Source organism: Camellia sinensis, chromosome 8 (assembly GCF_055761805.1).
Source record: "Camellia sinensis isolate YWXY chromosome 8, ASM5576180v1, whole genome shotgun sequence".
NCBI lineage: Eukaryota > Viridiplantae > Streptophyta > Magnoliopsida > Ericales > Theaceae > Camellia > Camellia sinensis.
In genome coordinates, this window is record NC_138968.1 from 52,081,183 (window position 1) to 52,088,877 (window position 7,695).

Here is a 7,695-nt window from a genome sequence, read left to right on the forward strand (position 1 = left end):
TTGTATGCTGTGCGCATCACATAGTAAGTTAGCCAATAAACCGGAATAAGAATGCTTGTGTTTTCAAAAACAACATATCATGTTAGTAGAGGCCGATCTTTGATCGGGCGAGTGGGGGTGCTAATTTCAGGACCTTCCCCTCTCGTACCCAAGTTCCCAAGCCGAGAAAACTTTGGTGATGACGAACACGTGGCCTTTGGCACGAGTCAGGATTTCCTAAATTTTCCAAAATAAAATATTTAGGTGGCGACTCTGAAATCTGGCAAAGCAGTCTTTGTTTGGCCTTTTTGCATCAAAATTATTTTTTTCAAAACCAAATTGCTGGATTTGGACTCTTTGGTGATTTATCAGTCTTACATTGCACTTTGTGAGATTAGATTTAGAACCGTGACAGGAGTCCGAATGTAGTAGCTAGAACTACAATTCGCACCCTCTCCGAAAGGGGGGTGCGCGGAGCGAGTTCGGGCGGTCTACAGTGTGACCCAACACTATACCCTCACGAACCATAAAATGGCTCTTTTCCCAACTCAAGATTAGGTTTGTTTCAATACATCGTTCCAACACTCTAGTCAAGTTCCTAAGGCATTCCTCAAAAGATGGTCCAGACACTGAAAAATCATCCACGAAAACCTCTAAGAATTTCTCCACCATATCGGAGAAAATGGCCATTATACACCGTTGAAATGTCGCCGATGCATTACATAGCCCAAAGGGCATGTGCCTGTAAGCAAAAGTGCCAAAAGGGCATGTGAATGTGGTCTTTTCCTGGTCAACGAGGTACACCGGGACTTGATTATACCCTGAATAACCATCAAGAAAACAATAGAAACCCTGCCCCACTAACTGCTCTAGGATTTGGTCAATAAAAGGTAAGGGAAAACGATCCTTCCTAGTCGAGGAATTCAGTCTCTTATAATCAATGCACACTCACCACCCAATAGTGATTCGTGTGGGGACTAACTCTCCTCCCTCATTCTCAACAATAGTGATGCTCGATTTATTGGGCACCACTCGTGTGGAACTCACCCACTTGCTATTCGAGATGGGGTATATAATACCCGCATCTAACAATTTCAATACCTCCTTTATCACCACCTCTTTCATATTAGGATTAAGTCTCCGTTTTATTTCACGAGAAGGTTTGGTGTCCTCTTCTAGGTGTATATAATGCATGCACACGGAGGGATCTATCCTTTTCAAATCAACCACTGACCACCCTATAGCATTCCGATGTGCCACAAGAACACTCATTAACTGACTCTCCTGCTCAGCAGTCAAGTCAGATGCAATGATGACTGGTAAAGTATCCTGGGGCCCTAAAAATGCATACTTGAGTGTAGCCGGGAGTGGCTTCAACTCAAGTGTAGGTGGTGTGAGCAAAGATGGTATGGCAGGCTCTCTCGACAGAGGAGGAAGTGACTCAAACCGAGCTTTCCACGGAGGAAAATCCGGTGTAGAAGAAGCATTAAGCAAGACATTCACCTCCTCAACCGACCCGTCAATATCAAAATTTTCAAACCCAAAATGAGCTAGACAAGTCTCTAGAGGATCCTCTACAAGAATGGAGGGTAAAGCTTCCTCCACAATCCCATCCACAACATCCACAAATAAGCACTCCTCTCTCTCATGGTATTGTTGGGATGCTTGGAAAACATTAAGTTTCTCTTGCATGTTACCAAATGAAACTTCCATAACCCCGGTACGACAATTAATGCATGCATTGGCCCTAGCCAAGAAAGGTCGACCTAAGATCACCGGGATTTGTTTCCTAGAACTGTCTACTGGTTCCATATCTAACACCAAAAAGTCAACAGGAAAATAAAACCTATCAACCTTTACTAGCACATCCTCAATCATGCCACGTGGCACTTTGAGGGACCGGTCAGCCAACTAGAGAGTAACAATAGTGGGCTTTAACTCGCCAAGCCCAAATTCTTCATACACGACAACAAATTGACACTAGCCCTTAAATCTAATAAGGCCCTATCAATAAAATGGTCCCCTATAATGCATGCAATGGTTGGGGCACCCGGGCCTTTAAGCTTAAGGGGTGTGTCATTCAACAAGATGGAACTTGCTTGGTTCGTGAGTAAGACCTTTTGGGACACGTGTGTCCTAGATTTACGCTTTTGCATACAAAGGTCCTTCAGAAATTTAGCATAGGAGGGTACTTGCTTAATCGCCTCCAATAGGGGGAGGTTGATTTTTACTTGTTTAGAAACCTCCATCATTGCTTCCAAGGGTGCCTTAGGCACATATGGTGCCTTGGGCTCATGGGAAGTGCTAGGTACTAAGTCATCCCTCTTAAGTATTTCCCTCTCACCCTTGCTCTCATTAGGTGAACCACCGTGGTCACCCTTCTTAGCTCTAGTTACATCAGACGCAACTAACTGAGGCTCTACTCCCTCCCACTTCTCAAAGTAATCACTGCTTGCACCTGCTCATGGTGCTTTCCATTCCCACCCGAACTTTATGCCCCGTATTGTCCCTTAGGGTTGGCCACAATCTGACTCGATAATTTTCCCTCCTCTCTCCTATTCATGTTTTTAGCCATTTGACCCAATTGGTTCTCTAGCTTGGCAATGGAGTGAGTATGGAAGTGAACTACTGGTGCTAACCCTTTAAGTTCTAAGAGAACTTCTAACACCTGAGTCTCAGAGGCCGAGTTTTCTTGAGGAACAGGCGGGGGTTGTGGTTGCCGGTATGGTTGTAGGGGTTGACAAGGTTGCGGTGGTCGGTAGGATGATTGGTTGGCAAAATTATTAAAATTCTGCCTTAGTGGTGGAGGATTGTAAGAAGTGCCTTGTGAAGGAGGTCTCTATGAAAAATTGGGGTGATTTCTCCCTCCCTGATTATATATATTAGAATATGGGTCATTACGCAGGTTGGAGAATCCTTGAGCCGCATTCACATGCTCAAGTCATGAGCAAGGCTCGCACAAATAACACATGTCTCGCGAAATTGAGGCTGATCTTGCTGGGTAGGGGCATATCCCGCAGCTAATAATTGGTCCATTATGGGACAGTGCCTCTACTTGTTGGGCTAACTCTAGGTTTTGCCCGACCTCATAAATGCCCCCTCTTTTCAGGGCTCCAACTACTGGTTGCCGGACTTGCCGGGCTGCGAAGGCATGGTGAAGGGAATTATCACTTAGGTTCTCAAACAATTGTCATGCATCGGCATCATTTTTGGATATGAATGTCCCACCACAGGATGAATCCACCATTTGGTTGTGCGGCTCAGTTAAGCTATAATAAAATGTTTGAACAAGTTGCCAATCAGACACTTGGTGGTGGGGACACTATTGGAGAAGGTCTCGAAGTCTTTCCCATATCTCATGGAATTGCTCGCCATTAATTTGAGCAAAATTGGTGATGGCTCACCTAAGTTGGTTGGTCTTACCTATGGGAAAGTACTTCTCCAAAAAACATTGCTGTAATTGGCCCCAAGTTGTGATTGAATTGGCAGGTAAGGAGTTCAACCAGTGTTTGGCTTTGTCCTTTAATGAGAATGGAAACAATCGCAACATTAAGGCCTCCTTTGTGAAATTCTGGATCCTCACTGTAGAGCAAATTTTCAGAAATTCATTCAAATGTTTATAAGGATCATCATGAGCTAGTCCATGGAATGATGGGAGCATTTGTATGGTGTTGGACTTAATCTCATAATGAGCAGCAGTGGTGTCGAGTAATTGAATGCATGATGGTGATGTATATGCAATGGGTGTGAAATAATCCTTAAGGGTTCGGTTGGGCCCGTTCGGGACATTTGGATTTTCCATCTCTAATGGCTCAATGTTTGAATATGAATATTCAAGCCTAGGAACACGGGCATAAGCTCTAAGTCTCCTAAGAGTCTTTTCTAGTTCAAGATCCAAACTCCACAATTCAAGGCGACAAGAGCTGCGCCCGTGCATACACTACTCACACACACACAAAAAAAGTTCCGACTCTGCGCACTAAGTTACGAAAGCAAAATACCAAAGGGAGAAATACTCACAGCGGTTTAACGAAAATGCTTTATTCGTCTTGCGAGTGCTTGATGTGTAGACATTGTCTCCAACCTCTAATTGAGTGTTGTCTTTCTTTTTAGCACTTTGGTGCTTTGCTTGCGAGTGTTTGCTTCTGTTTAAGTACTTTAGTGCTGTAGCTTTTTTTATTTTTAAACCTTGGTTGGCTCCGCTTGCACTTCGGTGATAGTTTCACTTTCAAACGCTCTGCACACTTAGCAACACGAAAGCATAAAATCCTAAATTAAAAATTAAAATAACAATGTAACTTTAAATTAACTAATTTCGCCAGAAGTCCCCGGCAATGGTGCCAAAATTTTGATAGGTCGTTACACACACCAAAATTAAACACAAAACTACACCAAATTCTTTTAGAATAATGGCAAGTCTAGGTATCAATCCATGGAGACAATTGTGAAATTAAACTAATTTAATTGTTAAATTCCTAAGTTAATTTTGATGAAAAGATTGATTGTTTATAACCTAATTTGATAACAAATAAGTTAAACTAAGTAATTAAATTATCAATTATAAATAAAATTGGATTTACTGATTTAGGGAAAAACCTAGGGCAAAGAGTCCACCACTAGTCACGTAAATAGGGTTTTTAATTGAAATCAAAATTATGTTATGATTCGAACGGAATAATGCTTCGCAACTACAAGTTCAAAGCATTTAACAAAAAAAATCATCACGTTCAATGTACGAGCACGAACCATCTCAAGTAGTACGAATCGTTCACTCTAAACTAGGGTAGTGACACGACTCGTCCCTCATAGTATGGTTCGTCTCATACATTGAATGTGAAAGAATAGAAAACTCTTGTATGAAAAACATTCAACAATCACAGAAAGTTGAATACTTGAAGAAATAATGGAAAGTGTATATATAAAACTTCTAAAATACCATACAGTTGTTCAAACCTTTACATAATTGAAAATCAGAAAGAAAAACTAATTACATGGCTAGGGTTTCATCAAAACCTAGAAAAGAAGACTAGCCACTCATGGAGGAGTGGGAAGAGGAAGAAGATGAGGAAGAAGACCCCATGGAAGTGTCCTTCAGGCTTTTTGGAGAAAATCACCTCTTGAAACCCTAGCCTCTCTTCCCTTGAAACCCTAGCCTCTCTTTGATGCAAAAACAATTTTAGAACCCTAATCTAGCCTTTTTCTTGCCTATTTATACTTTTGATGTCTTGCCAACAGGTTTAAAACATCGGGCACGTTTTTCCAAAAAAGTCAACGCACATGCGGGAATCTGTTTTCTCTCTAAATTCTGTCTTTTTGCCCATTTTATGCTCCGACTATGTACAACCTGATTGACATTAACACACATAAAGTATACAGTTTGACAAGCAAGTAAAGTTAAGAGATCCTAATTAACGGTCTCAATGTTGTACAATTCGGCCTTAATCAGCTTCCTATCAGATTATTGTGTGATAAATTAAGCCTAATCAAACCAGAAAGAAGCGTTAGTTCTTCAGGGATCATTCCAATCAGATTATTCCTTGAAAGGTCCATGTTAACGACACACAATAGTGCAATGGTGTATTCAAATTCATTTCCTTTAGGACTTGCTTTATGCTTTCAAACAACCATCCTCCTAAATTATATTGTATACCATTTTCATTCAAAATCTTGCCATTGAGATTGCCAAAACAATGAGGGATGGTTCCTTTTAAATTATTATCTACAAGGTCCATGATTTGGAGTTGAGGCAGTTGGCATAACTGCGATGGAATACTACCAGTGAACATATTCTTATGCAATCTCAAAATGGCCAAGTCTTTCAATTCTCCAATCCATCTAGGTATGTTTCCATTGAATCCATTCTCACCAAGATCCAAATTTGCTAAACTTCTGCAATTTCTCAAAGCGGAAGGAAACTCTCCATGATGACTATTGTTGTTCAAATGTAACCCTCTGAGAGTAGTCAAATGTCCAATAGAGTTTGGAATAACCCCTGAAAGCTTGCTGGATGAAAATTTCAAAATGTATAGGTTGGAGAGTTCCCCCAAACAATGAGGAAGATTTCCAAATAACATATTTTTGGAAAGATCGAGCAATACCAAATTTAGAATTTTGCAGAATGACTTTGGAATAGAACCATTTATCAAATTACCAACCATATACAAAGATGACAAAGTAACCATATCTCCAATATTTTGATGAAGAGGTCCTGAAATGAAGTTATTGGAGAGATCAACTATGAATAAAGTGGAAGGAAAGTTTGGAATTGGTTCACTGATATGGTTGTTAGGGAGACCCAATACCAAGAGATTCATGTCATGAAGCCATTCAGGTAGGGTTCCTGATATGCTCGTATTGAAAATATCCAGATAAAAAAGTTTCTTTTGTGTTTGAAGCCATTGAGGAAATTGAGTCCCTAATTTGCAAGGCTAGAGTGAAATGGTTGCCAATTGAAAAGGAAGTATCCATTCAGATCTCAACTTCAATGTCAAGAATTTAGAACCTATCTTCAATTCTTCTAACATTGAGAGGTTGGCAAAATGAGCTTCAGAGACTACATCTTCTAGGGAATTAGAAGAAAGATATAAGATCTTGAGGTTTGATAGTTGTCCAATAGAAATAGGAATGGTCCCATTTAACTGATTGGAAGAAAGATCTAAAACTCTCAAGGTTGACAAGTTCCCTAGTGATGGTGGGATATCCCCAGTCAACAGATTACCACCAAGGAATAAATTCTACAAGTATGACAATCTTCCCAAACATGCTGGAATCGAACCATTAAATGAGTTACCTGAAAGATCAAGATCTTTCAGATGCTTAAGTTGTCCCAGCCAATTCGATAAATGACTGGTGAATCCATCACCACTTAAAATCAATGTCTCTAAATCATACGTGGTGCATCTAGATAAATTTTTGTCAAGTATGGACGTCTCCTGTCCGTGGATTTGGTTTTGACTCATATCAAATGATTTCAAGCTACAGTGATTCGACAAGAGCCTCAGAAACCCACCAGTGTGGTTAAATTGATTGGAGCCAAGATTGAGATGTTCAAGGCTCTTAAGGTTTTCGAGATACAGAGGAATAGAAGAATTAAAATAATTGAACGAAAGATCAAGGAATCTTAAAGAAGTCATGTTACTGATGCGACTCAGAAATTCACCTTCAAATGAATTACGACCAATATCTAGGTACTGAACATTAGAAACTGTAGAGTTCACATACATTTGAGATAAATGACTATTATCAAGTCCACAATATGACAAATGCAACTCTAGTAAAGAAGGAAGCATGTTTAGTACTGACATGTATAAGCCCATAAAGGCCATGAATCACCTATGGCCCATCACTTGAAGCCCAGTGCATAACCCAGCTGACGAGGTCCAGGATAGTTGGAGTCCAACATGGCATAAAGAGCCAATGACATTCAAACACACGGCAAGAGAAGGACGAACCACATCAGCAGACAAAGATCTGCAAAGTTATTACCATTGCACATCACTATTAATGCAGCCCATCACAGCATTTATTACGATAACACCTCTCCCCCAGAACAGGACCCCCTTACCCTGAGCAAGGTAAGCTACAGCATAGGCTTTCGGCAAGGAGAGCAGGTCGGAAGGGACAGCGAAATGATTGCCAAAGGATATAAGCGAACGTTGTAAACAAGAAAAAGGTTAAGCTTTCTATCTCTAATTTTCTCCCATATACTCTACTTCT

The 7,695-nt window shown here is 40.5% G+C and overlaps 1 pseudogene; it reads right to left on the reverse strand.

Annotated features, from left to right (window-relative positions):
• The window catches only part of LOC114295805 (protein argonaute 5-like), a 44,180-nt pseudogene extending 36,876 nt beyond the window's left edge, over positions 1–7,304 (reverse strand).
• Between the last annotated feature and the right edge of the window lie 391 nt (positions 7,305–7,695).